The sequence below is a fragment of the Parasteatoda tepidariorum genome, chromosome 7 (assembly GCF_043381705.1).
Source record: "Parasteatoda tepidariorum isolate YZ-2023 chromosome 7, CAS_Ptep_4.0, whole genome shotgun sequence".
Taxonomy (NCBI): Eukaryota; Metazoa; Arthropoda; class Arachnida; order Araneae; family Theridiidae; genus Parasteatoda; species Parasteatoda tepidariorum.
In genome coordinates, this window is record NC_092210.1 from 81,435,189 (window position 1) to 81,453,921 (window position 18,733).

Sequence of the window (18,733 nt, forward strand, 5' to 3'; positions counted from 1 at the left end):
GATTACTGTAATCAACGGCCAACTCTGCTGCCAATACAAAGAGAATGTGTATACTTTGTCTTAGTAGTTGTTTTGCCACGGAGACTCTGAAATACAGCACGATTTGAATAGCTCAAAGCAGAAGTATATATTGAAAGCACAAATGAAAAAATGAAAAGATTATTCTGAAATGTTTTGAAACAATTAGTATTGCTAATCACCTACGAGATAAATTCTTTTTTTTGCACATAACTCTTGAAACTAATTAAAATTTTAGAGCAGTTCTTAGGTTTTTGTGCTAAAATTGCTCTTTGCTCTTGTTTTCAAATTTCGGGATATTAGCAAAAATGGTTCTGTAATTTAATGAGGGACTAAAATTCTAAAAATAACCGCGAAAAATATTTTAAGAACATCTACGCAATAATACCAAATTCAACCCATCAACCTCAACTGCAAAGGGAGGAGGTTGAGGGATTCTGAATTCTTAAATAAGAGCCTCATATTTTACTGTAAAATAGGATTCTCTAGATAGAGTACTTCAAATGAGGTTTTGCAATTTTGTTCACCAATAGCGCTGTAACCAACAAAAATGGAAGAAGGGTACCAATGTTTTAAAATAGCAATATCAGATTTTTTAAAAAAAAATAATCTTGTTCAATATTTTGAAATAATATGTCTACTGACGGTTAAACTAACTTTACATCAACTCCACCCAGTTTGGGAAAATTCAAAACATAAAATAAGATCCCTCATTTTTTTTATTTATTTTTTATTTTTAATTTCAGCTTTGGTTTCTTCACAGCAAATACATTGGTTTAATTTTTTGATTATGAATTTTGAATCTCAAATCTACTGATATTAATAATGTTGCATTTATATTACGATTATGTAATGATGTTGCATTTTAAATATATAAGTCCTCTTGTGATGGAGATGTAGTTTTGTGCATTCAGGTTTTTATCGGCATTATCAAACGCATCCATTTATAGTTTTTTGATTTGGATCGTAATCTCCATTTGAAAGATTAGGTGCCCCATTTTTATTTCTGTCGATGCTGTGTTGTGGCTAAACTATCTAGCGTCTTAAGATGATTTTACACAAAAATTCTGAAGATTTTCATTTTTGTTTTCTTTTTCTCAGTAAAGCTAAACACAGTGTATAATCGTCGGTGAATTCTTATTTTGGACATATGGTTCGAAATTAATTTTCTTTCTTATTTTTTTTTCTTTTTTCATTTTTTTTTTGTAAATAAACATAAATAAAATTGTGTATTGGAAATTTTTTTTTTTTTTAAATCAAAAGGCGAGTTAACAAATAAAGAAATAAATAAAAAAAGAAAACTAAATACTTGTAGGAAAAAATATTTTGATAATGCGACTAAAGATGCGTGCGTGTTTAAGAAAATGAATAACAAAAAAATGGACCACCCTGAATAACTTTTGATCTAAGGATCGGATCCTCACGTGCTAGGATTCTTTCTTATTGGTTCAAGGGAGTGACCTCAAATGTGCTAATTAATTAGTGCAGACGATATTTTAAGTTACGAAAGCATACACAAAAACGTACTTTCTCTGAACAGACATGCCTTTTTTTCAACACTTCTTAATGTTAATTTTACTTTTTGTGTATTCCCCTATATCTCGAGAAATTTTTAAGTGAATTGAAATTTTTTTTATATAATTATAAAATTTGTTTATCAAAAAATATTTTTATGCCAACAATAAATATTTTTTTCTTCTATTATTCTATTAAATTATAATCGAAACATTTTGAATTGCAAGGTATAAAATTTTTTACATCATTTTAAAGTAGGAAATGTTACATGGCAGAAGAAGAAATGTGGGCGAAATCGGTTTAATAGTTCCTGAGAAATCGAATTTTAAATATAAGACTTATAAGACTTCAAAATATGATTTATCAGGAATTATTCAACTGATTTTGCTGGAATTTTGTATTTTGCTACGTAAAATTGCATACTTTGAAATGAAGTAAAAAAAATGTATGCCTTACAAGTCAAATTTTTTTTCAACTTTTACGTAACAGAATAATAAAAAAATAGTAAATATTCACTAAATTAATTTTTTTCATGGAATTACCTTGCATATTACAGCAGTTTTCTATTCGCATAAAGAAAGAAAAAAAAACTAAATGGCTAAAACCTGAAAAATATATTTAAAATTATCTAAAATCATAGAAGCTAATTTTCATTCTAAATTAAATGAAGGGATTACAACTATTTCTCATTTCTTGAAGCGTTTAGAATAAAACGAAGAAAAAAAATAATGATTAAGATTGATAAGACTCTCTTAATAAAAATGAATTTAAGTGCAAATTTTATATTCACCTTTTCGTCTGAAAGAAATTTCTTTCTCATTAGTTATAACGGAAAAAAATTCCTTAATAAACAATTGAGATTGATTCTCTTTTGCTGTTAATTAAAAGTAATTAGCAAAGTAAGAGGATAAAATGAAGAAACAAATAATAAAAAAAATTAATATAAAAATGTTGAAAACAAAAGAAAAAGTTGAAAGTCTGAAAAGTTGAAAACAAAAATCGTATTTTAACTGATTTTCAAAAGCTTGATAAAAGGTGATGTAAAGAACAATCGAACGAATAACTAAAGAACACAAAAGTGATGCAAAGAACTAAAAAGAGAAAAAAAAAGAACCACTGTTTAGAATGACCTCAAATTTGAAGCGGATTATTATTGAAGAAAGGATAAAATACGGCTTAAGAAAAAAAAATAATAATAATGATTACGAATTTTAGCAACAGATGGCTCTGTGAGCATCAAAATTTTTAAGGTATGGACTACAAATGGGAAATAAATCGTAAAACAACGGTTAAGGTGTAAGTTACTTGTTAAACTAACAATACTGCTAAGTGTGCATGAGTCCCACAGTGAATCCCGCACCGAAGTCAAGCATCACTGGCTGCGGACAGTGTGCGGGTGGGTGACCACTTGGATCAGTCTGCGTAGGGACCGAGGGTGTGCGGTATAGGTCCTCGTTAAACTGTTCTACTGTAAAGTGCTCGACTTCACGTGCAGTTCGTCTGGCTACTGAAGCGGGTGTGCCATCCCCTCTGCAGAGGATCAAAATTGTGATGGCAAGTCTTCGGATCATCCTCAGGGATGTTTCCCAGACCGTCGCCAATAGCCCATTGTGCAGCTCTAGTGCGACGTAAATGAACTACAACAGTAACAAGTGTGTATAACTCTACGTCTCTACAGGTGTGATATTGTTAATTACGTAAGCGCAGCAACTACCGCAAGGTCATATCACATCGGATGGGAATTTTTTTTTATTTATTTATCCTTAGGCCGAAAATAGCATAAAAAAAGCATCAATCAAATCATTTTAAGACCGAAAACCAGATAAAAAGCACCAATGAAATCGGTTTTTAAATTTCGTGAGATTCGCGCAAAAAAACATGCTCAACATGTTGTCCACAGTTTCCTGAAACCAGTTGAAATCGAGAAACAGCATATTCCACAACTGATCGAAATCTCTCTCTAGGGTCATGTTCAGAATGAACCGGGCAATGCATTCAGTTGGAGCACTGAACATAGCATCTTTCAGATAGCCCTACAGCCAGAAGTCATACGGATTAATATCAGGTGATCAGGACGGCCAGTCTGTAGGGAAAAAGCGGTTAGTAATTCTAGCATTTCCGAAATGCGCTTCAGCTGCTGCTTCACTGGATTTGTAGCGTGCGTCATCTTTAAAAAAAATATTCCTATTTACAAATCCAAGCTGCTGAGGAGCTGGTATGGCGTGGTTGTGCGAATGACACTCATAACGCTTACCAGTGATGGTACAGGTAACAGAACCGAAAGTATCCGTCTCCTTGAAAAAATATATCTCTATGATGCCATAAATCCGTACCTTTGCAGAATGAAGCTGTACTGGTTGATGTGCGAGGGATTTTTTGTAGTCTGTATTTGACAATTCTGAGTATTGACACATTCTTTCAGATGGGAATGGGCTTTGTCTGCCCATAAAATGTTCCACGGCCATCCATTATCATATCCCATGCGAGAAATTCGAAAACAAAAGTCTCTGCTATTGGCAGGTCAACAGGAAACTACTCCTGCACATGTGTAATTTTGCATGGATAGCAATGCAGGATGCATCGTGTTTACAGGCGAATCCAACGTTCCGGCAATATGCCCTGTGCACTGCACGGTTGCACACCACCGATCGACTCCTCCTGCACCGCTGAGGCCACTTCTTCAACTGATGCCGAATCAATTCTTTTCCACTTTCAGACCACCTCAAAAGAATCTGCCTTTTCAATTATTGGAATCTTTTTCTTCAGCATCGGACTAACTCATTTTTTGATATCTTTGAGTGTGCCGATGAGGTGGCAGAGTTGTTAACGTGCCTGACTGCGGAGCCGATGGTTGCGGGTTCGAATCCCGCTCAGGGCATGGTTGTTTCGTTCTCTCTCTGTGTTCTATGTCCTCTCCTCTGTGTGAATGTAGTCCGCCCTATAAACAGGTTTGTGATTGTATGACGTGGGCTACGCTACTCCACCGCCGTGGCTTAGCCATAGGTGCTCACTGGTTAACGATAAGATAGTAGCAATTCTGAGGCCAATGGGAAATAGACCCAAGTGCCCGCCATTTTATAAGCAGAGTCAACAACACCTCCTACATCTCTTTATATACATATCAAAATATGACAAATTTATTAACTTTTAGCGTGGTTATTTGTTTAGTGATAATGCATCTCTTGATTTAAAAGAAGTATGAACTTAATAAAGAATGGATTTGATTTTATCTATTCCATATCTATAATTTTGCTAACGTGTGAAGTTTACCATTAAAAAAAAAATCATGATGACCTAATCCCCTTTTTGCTACGGGACGGAAGCAAATATTAAATTTATGCAAAGCACGAGAAAATAGCTAGTCAACTGTATGACATCGTTAAAAATTTTGGTACATTAATTCCAAAAGTTACATCGTTATTTTTAACCAATAATTGTTTACCTGCGACAAAAAAGCAATAATAATTTAAGGATTACTCATTCTTGATTTTTGAAATGAATTACGAGACAATTTTATTCAGAAAAAAAAGGGTAAGTAGTAAGTTTTTCATATACTGTGTCACATGGTCAATCATCTGATAACAATTAACCAATGAACATTTAAAGCACCAAGGCCAAATCATTAGAATTACCGCTCATTTTAAAAGAACTCCTACAGTCTTTTTATTTTTAAAATAATGTTGAAAATGATATCCAAATGAAGATAGCTTATTTGGGCTACGGAATAATAAATAAAACAACATGAACAGAGCAAAAATTAGGGTGCTAACTCTATATAATCGGGGAAAAAAGGAACCTACCCCAGTGTCTTAACACAAGTGTGATAGTTTTAAGGATAACCCTAATAATAGGTAAGATTTCAGTTTCAATCTTCATTTTAACACAGATTATTTTTAAAATTTTGAATACCTAATTTGATGTTTTTGCTGCTAGAGAAGCTTATTTTATTTAATGAAATTCTCGGAAGCAGGTCTAAAAATATGCCAATGTAATACTATTCCTAGACTGTGTTTCTTTTCCCCAATTTTTTTTTTTTTTAAAGCTATTCTATAAACATTCGATTAATTTAGTAATGATTGTATATTGTTACATTTGCATTAAAGACGGAAATAATATTTTAGAATTAGTCACTATCTCAAAGATTTATAAATAAATTTCAAATCATGAATAGATTTTTATTTTTTATTGTTTCCGACTCTGCCGTTGCAGATAGACGTTTTATTAATAAATAAAAATCTTTAATCGCTATGTTTGAAAAATTATGATTCGTTATTAAGATAGTTAATTTTTTTTTCTACAATTGCTCTGATAAATATCAAATTCAAAGTGTCCATTAAAAGCGAGAGTAAAATAATTTATTATCTTTATTTTCAGCATTAATCAGTTACTTTTTTTTAAATTTATCACTTTTTCTCCTTGTGTGCACTCTGATAAAAGCTTCGTATAAATAAAATACTTTTTCTAATACTCGTTTAAGTAATACTTACGGCGCAGTTATGTCAAAATCATAATAATGAAAACTATACAGTATGAAAGTGCTTAGTTATTTTTTTATAATCATAGTACCTTCCACTTTTTAAAATCATATTATTTAATAAAAATACATGAATTATATTTTTTTGTATGCATCAAATTACTAAGTGTATTAAAATTTTATTAATTTATAAACCAGAATATACTCAATTTTTTCACGAATTTATTTTTAAATAATTAGTCTAACAACGAACTAGTATTGTTATGGATTAAAGTAAAGTGAGAATAGCTGATATCAGACAAATATGTTTCTAAACATTGGAGTTAAGAAGGGTTTAAGTATTTGGGTCTCTAGAAATTAGTTTCAATTGAAATTAATTCATTATTAGTTTTAGGGCACCTTGAAGTCATTTAAGCTTTGTTTTGTTCTAGAAGTACACACACTGAAACATGTGAGTAATTTCGCGAAATCATGTTTTTGTCTTTTATTGTTTTTTTTAATTTTTTTTAAATTTATGGTGCAAATGCAGTTATTTAATTTATGTTATAAGTCATATATTAAATAGTAAATAAAGAATTTTCTGGTTAATATCTTCTCTTCTTCATTTATAATTTTATTTGAAATTATCATTCTAGCTTGTAAGTCTTCATTTTAAAATTCATTATCGAACTTATCGGTATCAATTTAAAAAAATGTTAGAAGTGATCGATTCACTGTTAAAATATTGTTTAAATATAGAATTCGGTATAGTTTAATTTTCTTATCTTAAAGAGAATTCGTAAATATGATAGTCGTATGGCATAAGTCGTGAAATTTTTTTAAAAACATCGTTATAATAATGATGTATAAATATTGATGTTTCACAATATTCTACAAACATGAGCGTGCCATTTGAAAAATTTTTCTAAAAACGTGATAATAAAATATAATAAAATGAAGAGTTTGTTTGTCCGTTTGACTTTGTCTCACTTATAACCAGGGTTTGTTGATCAGCTTGATTTAAATCATGATTTAAATCAAACGATTTTTAAAAAAAAATCATTGATTTAAATCAACTGATTTTTTTTATATATATTGATTTTAAAAGTTAAAAAACAATGTTTCAATTATTGATACTTTCATTGTTTTCTTTTATTAGTTTTAAAATTTATTTTAAATAAACTGCTACATTAATTAATTTTAGTTAACGAAATTACTTTCTTTCTTGATGTGTGTTAAAACTGATGTTAACACTGATGTGTGTTAACTGATTTTTTTTTTAAATATAAATATTGATTTTAAAAGTTTAAAAACGGTGTTTCAATTATTTATACTTTTATTATTTTCCTTTCTTAGTTTCAAAATTTATTTTAAATAAATTGCTACATTAATTAATTTTAGTTAACGAAATTACTTTCTTTCTTGGTGTGTGTTAAATTCCAACACATTTGGAATTATATTTTTAAAAATCTATTGATTCTTAAGATTGAAAGTACAGATTAAAGAAAACATTTAATGCTGTCTTAATATAGATTTGCATAGCTGTAGAAATTAATTAATAAGCATGAATTTTTTTCGGAAAGAAATGCAAATAATATTAATTAAAATTCTACCTTTTGATTGAAAAAGCATGGAATTAAAATCTGCATTATATTTTATTGATGTAGGATTAAAAATGAATATTTTAATATAAAAATATGTAGGTTAAATATTTATTTTTTGATGAATGACTCTACATTTATAAACACAATCTGTTACATTTATTTTGTCATTTTAAAAATCAAGAGGAAAAAAAAAGAAATCACAATTTTAAATTAAAATTATGGTTTGCTAATTGAAACTTTGCTTTAATAGTTAGAGCAAAAGGGGTATGTCCAAGTCAAATTTACTACCATTTTGCCGTACCTTCACAAATTCAAATTTAGGAAAAACTGTTCACAAATTTTCCTAAAATTTTATTTTTGTGCCTCGCAAGAAACGATAAATCCATATTTTTACAATATTTTTGTGTTGATATTTTAACATAATTTTTGATTTTTCACAAATTATGTCTAAATTTTCACAAAATAGATGCCTCTCAGAAAAACCTAAAAAAAACCCTGTAGTACTCTTTAAATTTTCTAGTCTTTAAATTTCAATCATGCATTTGTTCCAAAATGCTTGCCATACATTCAAAGCTATGTATTATAACGAAAAATTATTTTAGTAAGTTAGAGCTCCTAAAATATTGTTATAATATAGTGTTAATGTTAATTTAATTTTGACTTAACATTTATAAAGTATTTTTATTCATAAATTAAATTTCTTGCAGTGTATTTGAATAAAAATCAAAAAAATCTGATTTAAATCGAAAAAATCAGATTTTTTTTTTTGTTAGCATCCTAAAACCGGATAGTGGGTAACCGGAACAGGTTTTGTCAACTTCCTGAAAACCGGATTATGGGTAACAGGAACAGGTTTTGTTAGCATCCTGAAAACCGGATAGTTTGTGAAAAGGGAACAATTTTCGCTTCCGACCCTAAAATCATATAAAAATTTCAATTATATCTTTCATGCGAGACGTTTGAATAATAGAATTTTTTCATTGGTTTGGAGCTCGCCCTTGATAAAAATTAAACTACAAAGACTATTATTTTTTTCTTTCCTGTTCCAAATATTTTTAGGATTAAATCAGTGATGTTTGCTAGCTTATAGCTCTAATTAAGAGAAAAGGGAGTTCATTGCACGTTCTTTAATATCTATTCATTTTTCATTCTTCATGTTAGGCAATTGGGTACTTGCAACTCGAGAAGATGTGAAGTGATTTAATGCCGAACCGTGTGATTTAGATCAGATTTCATTGGATACCTGTAAGTGACGTCACGCGTGTGTCGAACCTGATTGACTTCTGAATCATAAAAATGCCAGGATTTACCTACGATGACGTCGCTTTCAGGCATCCTATTCAATGATCAATGCGATTGTGGTAGCATAAGCGGACTACGTCAGCAAATTAGTATTCCTAAAGTTATCTGAAACTACGTGTTTATTTTGGTTACAACTGTGCTTTAAAAAGATATTTCTTCAAAACCAAATAATTTAAAATCAAAGTGAATTAACATAAAAAAATATGTTATGCACTGAAAGTCAAAATAAATGGGAAAATAGTTCATTTAAGAGCAACTTAAAAAATCGCCATACTATTATGATTGCCAATGATGCTTGATTAATTTAGATAATATGTATTACTTGAAGCAAAAACAATAAAAAAAAGCTATGAGCTAAAAGGAAAAATTAATGGAGAAGTGGCACTAATTCGTTAAGGAGAAAAGGAAGAAAAAAAATGCATATCATTTTTGACGTCAACGATGCTTAATTAAATTTGGTAATATGTCTTGATTGAAATTAAAAAATTAAACCATGTTCTAAAAAGCAAAATTAATTGAGAAATAGTATTAATGGTTTAGGAGAAAAATAAAGAATCGCCATACCATTTTTGATGCCAATGATGCTTAATTAATCTTTGTAATAGGCATAATTGGGGTTAATAAAGTAGTTGGAACAGTTTAAATAGGTACCAAATATGCTAATATAGGCACAATGTATTATATTAGTATATTTGCTACTTGTTGAAACTGTATCAATAAGGTACAACTTTAAAAGGGTTTTTACCTTTTTTACGGTTTCTCGAAAAAGAAGTAGCGAAGAAATTGCTTGATTGTGTAAATTTTGAAGGTCATCAGTTTGCCTTGAGCAACAGCATCAAGCGAGATGATAATGAATGCACTTAATCTTTGTTTGGATGAGATGAACTACAATAAACGTGATTTTCTTAATTTAATAACGTAATGCCACCGGGAAGGACTAAATATGATATTAAATAAATAATAATAATGAAAAGGAAATGGAATAATGGTAACCTTATTATATTTGTGCTGGTTTTAGTCTTTCAATTTTGTGCATGATTTCGCAGTGTTGTTTTGTACTGATTTATTGATTTTTTTTTTTAACTCCGTACAAAGGACGAGTATTGAACAAAAAACCTTTTCACACTAAACATGAAGGCTTTTTATGTTCATGAAAACTGGTTCTAAGAAAACGAAATTCAAGGTTTGACAATTTTCAGCAATAAGCATTTCTGTAAAATCATAAAAATAAAGATACACATGAATGTTACAAGCATTTATTTACATTTCTTAAAAATTTCAAAATTTAAAATTTTTGAAGCTGAAAAAAAAAAAAATTTGATAATCGGGATGGGGAAATAATTTATACTTCTTTTGAATTATTTCGTTCATTTACTTGTGAGATTATATAGTGGCTCCATCTATTGATTATAAATAAAATTATCTTATAAGAACAAAGATTTAATTGGATGGATTACTTAACAATAACTAAAATTGATTGCCAAATTATTTAACAGGCTTTGTTTTCAATGTAATCCAGATGAAATTTGCATTATCGATGCTTTTATTAAAATTAAAAATTATTTATTTATCATTTATTTAATCTTGAATTCGACTGGATAACAAGTTTAACTTATAACTATTTTTCGAATTTATAAATTTTCAACTTCCTTTTTAACGATTTAAGTTTTAATATAAATATCGAAATGTGTGTCAATTGTGTGGATTTAATCATATTTCAATTTTATTAACTGATATTAATCATAAATATTTGTCAAAAGAATTTCAATTTGTTTAATAGCTTTTATTTTGAGAAATTTAAATGACCCGATTAAAAGTTCGAGCATGCGCAGAGACGTCAGCAGTTATCGAGGGAGGTGAACTAACGTCGATCTTTTATATACCTGCCTGATTATATTTATGCTTGAACAAAAGTTACAAGGTATAGTTTGTCTAAGGTATGAACTCCTCCCTCCATAAAGTCTGAGGCCGTCTGCTGCTATGGGAAAAAGAATAGTGCATTTCAGGGAGGGTAGTTTCTCTTTATTCTAGGGCTAACACAGTAGACCGAAGAAACAGATTACCTTTTTCTCGCCGACCGAGTCAAAACTATTCCAAAACAGTGACCCCGCACCCCTTCTTGAAATAGTCCTACCTCGTTACCATAGACACCGCCCCAGGTTCAGACGAATGTCTGGGTGAGTTCTTATTTTAGACAAACTATAGCTCTTTTGACATTGTGAAACTCGTGTTTCGGCTTAGGTTGTTATAAGGCAAAAACTAAAAAGTACCATTTTTTTCTTCAAAAACTTAACTTTATCAGCCACCCTTGCAAACTTATTATTCTTATTTTTGAAGCCCAAAGTGAAATAAATTCTATTCCAGATTGCTGGAAATTAGTTCAACGAAAGTTTTATTCGACTGGGCAATAATACGTTATTTTTCTTGTGAACCCCGGATAGATTATACCCTCTTATGGTATTTGCTAGCTCATTTTAACGGGATTAACAAAGAAATAGATTTAATCATTTATAAGTTAACACTTTAATCCTTAAAATATCTATACAAAATGAGCTACTTTTACCGTAAAGTGAATGGGAATTTTCTGAACCTTTTCCTTAGTTTCTCTAAAGCAGTTTTTTAAACCATTTAGTTTTTGTTATTATTTTAGAAGGAAAAGAAAAGCAGTAAAAATTATTACAGGACTAATTTTTGTACAAGAGATCTACATTTTTTTTAAAGAAAATAAACATTGTAGAATTCGAAAAATTTAAATCTAAAATTTAATTAATATATTGATTAATCTAAGATTTTGATCTGAAATTCGTTAACGCAATTATTTCAGCCGAAATATTATAAGAACTGTACGAGAAGCCCTCACAAAAGACTATGAGGAAACAGTTCTGGGATTCTGTCATTCGGGCTATAATAAAGCCTAGTTTAGTCTACAAATTTTAAAATTCTATTTGGCTAAATAAATTGACAGAATATGCACAAAACATTTCTATTATCCTTATTTCCAATGCAAACAATTGGCTAAAATTGTAAATTGCTATTAACAATCTCACGAACTTACAAGGACATGGCCCGTCATAATTCTCTGTTACAATTAAAGGGGTGCCTTATTTTTAATTTTAGAAAAATTAACTTATACAAGTTTGAACTCGGAGAAACGAAGAGGAGAGTAGACAGCTTGAATAACTTTTTTATTTATATGCCAAATTTTCTTTGTAACTTAATGTAGCGTGGTAAAAANAAAAAAAAAACTGATCTAACGACCGGATTTTCACTTTCTAGGACTCAATCTTAATGGTTCCTCAAATATGCTAATTAATTAGTGCAAACGAAATTTTAAGTTTAGAAATGAGATACAAAACGCACTTACTCTAAATAAGCAAACCCTTTTTTTTTTTTTTTCTTTCGCCAGACGGATTTCGATTTCTGACACCCAAAGTACCGAAACCGAAGTATAGTGCGCAATCTGGGAAATAGGGTTACTATAGTTTCATGAGGATAGCGGTTTAAAATTTGGATTTCTATTTCGAGAATTTTACTTTTTTCTGAATTAAAAGTTTTTGCTTTTAATCGTATGCTATGAAATTGAAATTTCTTTTGTACACAATTATAAAATTCGTTTATCCAAAGATAAATTCCATGCAGAAAATAACTTTTAGTAAATATTTAAAAAATTTTATTATTTTGTTTAGTAATAGTCAAAAAAAATTTGAATTGTAAGGTATGGGTAATTCTTTTTAAACATGACAATTCAGACCAAAAAATTTCTTCAAATTTAAAACTTTCAAAATAATCTAAAATTTTTTTTGTATACTTTAGTTACATTTATTAATATCTTACAGACAGGAGTGTAGTTTATTGACATTTGCTCGAGAAAAAAANTATAGACAGCAGTGTAGTTTATTGACATTTGCTCGAAAAAAAAAAAAAAAAAAATAGAAATTCACCAAATTTTGAATACCAGGAAAATGACATATATTAGCTTAGAAGTTTAAAAAACAGTAATTTTAAGTGAATAGTAAGTAACTCAACTTAAGCCTTTATGTTAGATGGACCATGAATTGCTTAAATTAATTCTTTTTATCCATTGTAGAAAGAATCAAAACATTTTTTGTTGCTGATATGTACAGAATGAAATTGTGTATAATAATCAATCGTATAATAAATAAATAACTTTGATAACATCCAACCATATTACAATCATACATAAACTTGGTATTAGGTTAATATTTGCTTTTCCTCCTTACAGTATTAGCAGTTAAAAAAAATTTCTGGTAGCACTTCAATGTCCTGGAATTGATAAGCCAGGAAAATGATGACAAATGAGGAAATAATGACAAATTCGCCATTTTATAGCATATAACTTTACTTTAATTTAATATTTTGGCCTAAGGCATTTACATTCTGCAGATAATAACAGGATTTATTAAAATAACTCAGATAAATCTATGTAGTTTATGTTATTAATAATTTCAAGAAGCCAGGAAAATGACAACACGAAAACCTACTCATCTAGAAAAATATTTTGAAATAGATTTTGAACCAGAGAATTGGTTCTTTATTCATGCAACAAGACATGCCCATATAGGAGGATATCTAATCAATCTATTAATATAAAGTATTGATTGCTGGCTCTATCTATTTTGGCTCTATCTATTATTACCACTAAATAAATGTAGCCAGGAAAATGACAGAATTTCTTCGGACAAACAAATTATTGACAGAAAAAATTATTTTAAATGAAGTTTTTGTAAGTACCCTCTGCGTATATTCTAGTGTCCCGCAGTGGACTGATCGTTAAGACCCAGCAGATCACCGAAGTCAAGCATCACTGGCTGCGGTCAGTGTGCGGGTGGGTGACCACTTGGATCAGTCTGCGTAGGGACCAAGGGTGTGCAGTATTGGTCCTCGTTAAACTGTTCTACCGTAAAGTGCTCGACTTCGCGTGCAGGTCGTCGGGCTACCGGAGCGGGGGTGCCATCCCCTCTGCAGAGGATCAAAATTGTGATGGCATGTCTTCGGATCACCCTCAGGGATGTTTCCCAGACCGTCGCCAATAGCCCATTGTGCAGCTCTAGTGCGATGTAAATGAACAACAGCGTATATTCTAGAAATGCTTACACCAGTTGAGATAAAAAAATTAGATATTGAAAAATTTATTGGAAGTTTTGAAGCTAGTTATTATTGGAAACATTGGGACATGACAGAAACATGGAAAATTTTGAAGTTCAATTAAATTTTTTAACTATACAAAACAGTCAATGCTAGAGCAAAGGCATTTTAAAATGCTAACAACAATGCAATTTATTATTTATTTTTTTAAAAAAAAAGTTCTTTTAGTATTATAGTATTAGATCTTGGAGCAAGGGACAGTGAATTGCTATATTTCGTGAAAATCACCCGTATACTGTTTTTTTCCTTCATTTTAAAGAAATTTTATAAGGCGAAATGCAAAATTTAAGCATTATTATAGTTCCTGAGAAATCCAATTTTAAGAAAGTTGTATACTTGAAATTTGATTTCTCAGCAACTATTCGACCCATTTAGCTCAAATTTTGCATTTTTCCACACAAAATTATATTCTTTTATTTCTAATTATTTCGACTATTACTAAACAAAATGATAAAAAATTATAACTAAATAATAACAAATATTTACTGAAAGTTATTTTTTGAATGGAATTATCTTTGGATAAAAAAAAATTTGTAATTGTGTGCAAACATTTTTCTATTAGCTTAAGTTCTCGAAATATAATCGAAATGTCCCAACTTTGGACCGCTGTTTTGACCAAACTTTTGGGATTTTTTAGATTGCTGCTACCTCCTACATTTTGGGGTCCAGAAATCCGAATCCGTTGAAAAAGAGGATATGTTTATTTAGAGAAGTACGTTTTTGTGTCTGATTTCGTCTACATTAACTAATTAGCATATTAGAGATCACAGTCTCTAACCATAAAGATTGAGTCTTGGAACGCGAAGATCATCTGATCATTAAATCGAAAGTTATTCAAGTTAGTTTTATTTTTTTCACACTACTATTTTTAGTTGCAAAATCAGACTGTGAATATTTTAGAAAAAAATTGTAAAAGGGGCAAAATTAGTTCTAAAAAAATTTTAAGGGGCAAAATTAGTTCTCAAATTTCAACTTTAATTCTTTATTAACATATTTTTAATTAAAGATAATCTGTTATAAATTATACGTTTTTGTTAACTAATGTGATATTAATTTTTGCTCTGTGTACTTTCAACTAAGCAACATTAGGCGAACACAAACACAAGTCTTCGTGGGGCTAGTGTAGTCACATGGTGGTGGGGCTTTGGGGGGACGCATCCGCACTGCCCTCATGCAACTTTCAATGAAAGAATGATGAATTGGTTAAAAATGTAACACATTTGATCATAATTCTTTTTCTAAAGTAGAATGATATACCTCTACAATTAGTGGTTTCAATATCAAGTTAAAAATTTATTAAGAAACCTTTGCATACATTTAATCTTTAAAGGTTTTAAGAAAATTTAAAGATGTTCCATCAAATCTTTTAAAAGAACATAATTTAATATAGAATAATTTTTGCCATACATTATATTAAAACATAATATCAGCGAACGGTACACTTTTGCTAGTTGTTTTCATTGCTCAATCTCGGGAAATATTGCTAACTTATGCACTCCAATTTTCAACTTCATATTTTCAATATCAAATTAAAATTATGATTATTAAAATTGATTCTACTTAAAAGTGATTCTATGCTTTCAAATAAATCAAATTGATCAATGATTTTCCAATGCATTGATTAGTGTTCAAAATGTCTTATAAGGTGAATTAGAATTTTAATTAAAATATCTCAATATTTATTCTCCGAAGAGGCTTACATTGAAATTGCTTCAGATATACCTTCCTGAGTTGCAATTCACTACTACTATATAAGTTATCAATTTTGCTGGTCAAAAATAGCCTTTTTTTTAACAAAAAAAAAAAGAAAAAATTATATGGTAAAACTACATATTTTCTCATACCAGATATAAACTAAAATGCAGTTAAAGGTTCCAATTATTTAAAAAAAAAAAAAAAAAAACTTCATAAGTTGAAAATTTTATTGAATATGGTTTTTTGGAAAAATTTGTAAGCAAGTGTCCCTTTTCCTTGTTTGCTTGCTTATTTTATTTAACGGAACAGTATTTAATTAATAAGACTCATTTTATACAATTACCACAAGAACCAAATAATTTAGCAACGATTTTTGTAAATAAAATTGGAGAATGCAGCATCTTTCCAGTGCTAGAAAAAGTGATTTTTTTTTCTTTCTAATATGTTTGTACAACAGTGTAGATTTTACAAAGGACATTCCTTTATTCCAAAATTATACTTTGTTTTATTTCTTACTCATTAAATGCTGCTTTTTCTGCTATTAAATAAAATAGACAGTAAAATATCTTTCATCGAATTCAAACTTGTGTTAGTTTACATTTGCGATACAGTTAAAATGAAAAAATAATTTAGCATTCTATTTTAAATCTGAAGTTTTATTTCCATGTTTAAAAAATAGTCACTATCGATGCCCCCTGTTTGAAATATTGGTCAAGACAAAATTTTAACCAACTTCTACTGAAATTAGTTTTTCTTTGAGGGCAAAACACCTATATTAATTCTTTTAAAATTTATTTAGTTTCTAAATTAGTTAAAACTGCTAGTATTCCAGAAACTGGAAGAAGGTAGATCACGTGAATACCTTGGAATTATATTAAAGTATTTTCAAGATATAGAATTTTTTTTCTCTGGGCCACGTTAACGTTCCATTAAAGACGCATCAATCAACGTCTGAGACAATCCAAACGAAAAATAAAAACAGTTCTAGCATGAGAATGAATCTTTACAAGGTAATTACTTTGCTAGTAACTCTACCCGACGAACAGTGATTGATGAAGAATCACATCAAGGGTTTTACCTTTTCTAGCTTTCCAAAATTAGAAGGCAAAAAAAAAAAATTTTTTTTTTTCATTTCTAGTGCCCATCGGTACTTTTCAGAAGAAGGTTGTCTTTTTATTTTCCTTGTGCCAGCATGAGCATATTAATTACTCATACAACTTGCAAAGATACAATGTTGCTTAACGATTAAGTGCTAAATGAGTTTTAATATAAATATGATTACATATAGAAAAGGATTGAATGAATGCTTTCAATCTTCATGTATCAAAACAGTTGGCAGGTAGAAAATAATCTGCTGTATTCTTCGCTCAAGGAACAAACGATTAGAAACGATCCACCCAACTCGAAGTCAGCATTGAAACGTAACTCAGACAAACATTCCTTGTCAAATAAGGTGGGGCGGTGCATTGCATTTACCATCGGAGCATATTCGAAGCGGAAATGAGCACCAAACCTTGTATAAAAATGTAGATTGCATGTTAAATAAAACAATGCAAATTGAATTTTAAAGCATTTTAACGTGACACTACCTACTGCGGAGTTTTGAATAAGATAGCAGCATCTCTTAGCACAGGAAAACGAACAACAGCTGTCATATATCATGTCCATTGCTCGTATTTATGAACATGATAGTTCGTTTCGGCGCAAATGTACTTTGTCCTCATCAGTTCCTCTAAAAGATGATGGCTGTTAGTGTAGAATACTTGAACCACCGATAGATGGCACTGTCAAAAGATTCTTCTGAAACAAGACAATTACATTTTAATTAGTAGTAGTTGTAACTGTAATAGCCATTGTTATGTATACTTCATGTTAAATACATATATCCTTTTTTGTTGTTACTTACCCCTTATTTGGTTATTTGAGTAGTTTTCTTTAATTTAAGAAAACAAGAATATATCTTCGGTGTAGTTATCAACCCGTTGGAATTATTTAAACTCTAAAAGAGAAAGTTAGTTCTTGCGCAAATATACTTTGTCTTTAGTTCCTCAAAACATGTACATTAATCTCCAAACATGAAGAAAATTAAATGTAAAAATTATTAGTCTTGTAAAAATAACTCGCAAGGTTCTGAAAAATGAGAACGCTTCTCTAATGATTTAGTACGCAAAGGAAATACAGCTCTCATTTGTATTCATGTTAATTACTTTTATTTCTGAATACATTAATTATTGCGGGAAAGTGTTTAGTATTGTGGGAGGGAAAAAAGTAGCATCTCGTTAGTTATTGTATGAATTTAACAACCAATTCTATTAGACGAGAATTTAATGTCATTAAATAACTACTTATTCTAATAAAATCAGATTTTTTTTTTAAAAGTTCATTAATATTTAAAGATTAATTTTAAGTTAACAGAAGTTTATTTTCCCCACTATTACTTTAAATTTACTTTCCCCACTTCAATCTGTTTAAAATGGCCGGGATAGCCTGGTTGGTAGGGATTTAATAAAAAAAAAGAAACTTTTAACATTTATTCATGTCCATTCATTTTATTTATGAACTCATTAAATTGAAAATGTTAGAAAAAATGTTATTTCTCCTCAGTTTTTTAAAACAGTAAAATAATTTATATGTATTGTGGTAAAAAAATGATGTATTTCGGTTGACTCACTTTGAACTTTAAATTAGAGCTATCATTTTTGGATAAATAGTAGAAAAAGGAAATGCATCTCATTATTATCTTCGTTTAGATTACTTTCTCTTAACAGGGGTCTGTTTAGAAGAAATTTGGGTCCGTTAACGGACCCTTCACAAAATATCTTTTCATAAAAACGGACCCTTCACAAAATATTTTTACTTAAAAACGGACCCTTCACAAAATGATTTTTCTTTTAATCGGACCCTTCACAAATTTGTTTATCTTCATTATTATTTTGTTAATCGAATAAACCCTTTCCAGGGCAGAAAACAAGAAAGATGG

At 29.7% G+C, this 18,733-nt stretch overlaps 1 long non-coding RNA gene across 1 annotated transcript in view; it reads left to right on the forward strand.

Moving 5' to 3' along the window:
* The first annotated feature begins 4,557 nt into the window (after positions 1-4,557).
* Positions 4,558-18,733, forward strand: part of LOC139426076 (uncharacterized) — a 112,256-nt gene continuing 98,080 nt past the window's right edge. Inside the window, exon 1 of the long non-coding RNA XR_011637356.1 lies at positions 4,558-5,384. This is a non-coding gene — a long non-coding RNA (uncharacterized lncRNA). The remainder of the gene's footprint in view (positions 5,385-18,733) is intronic.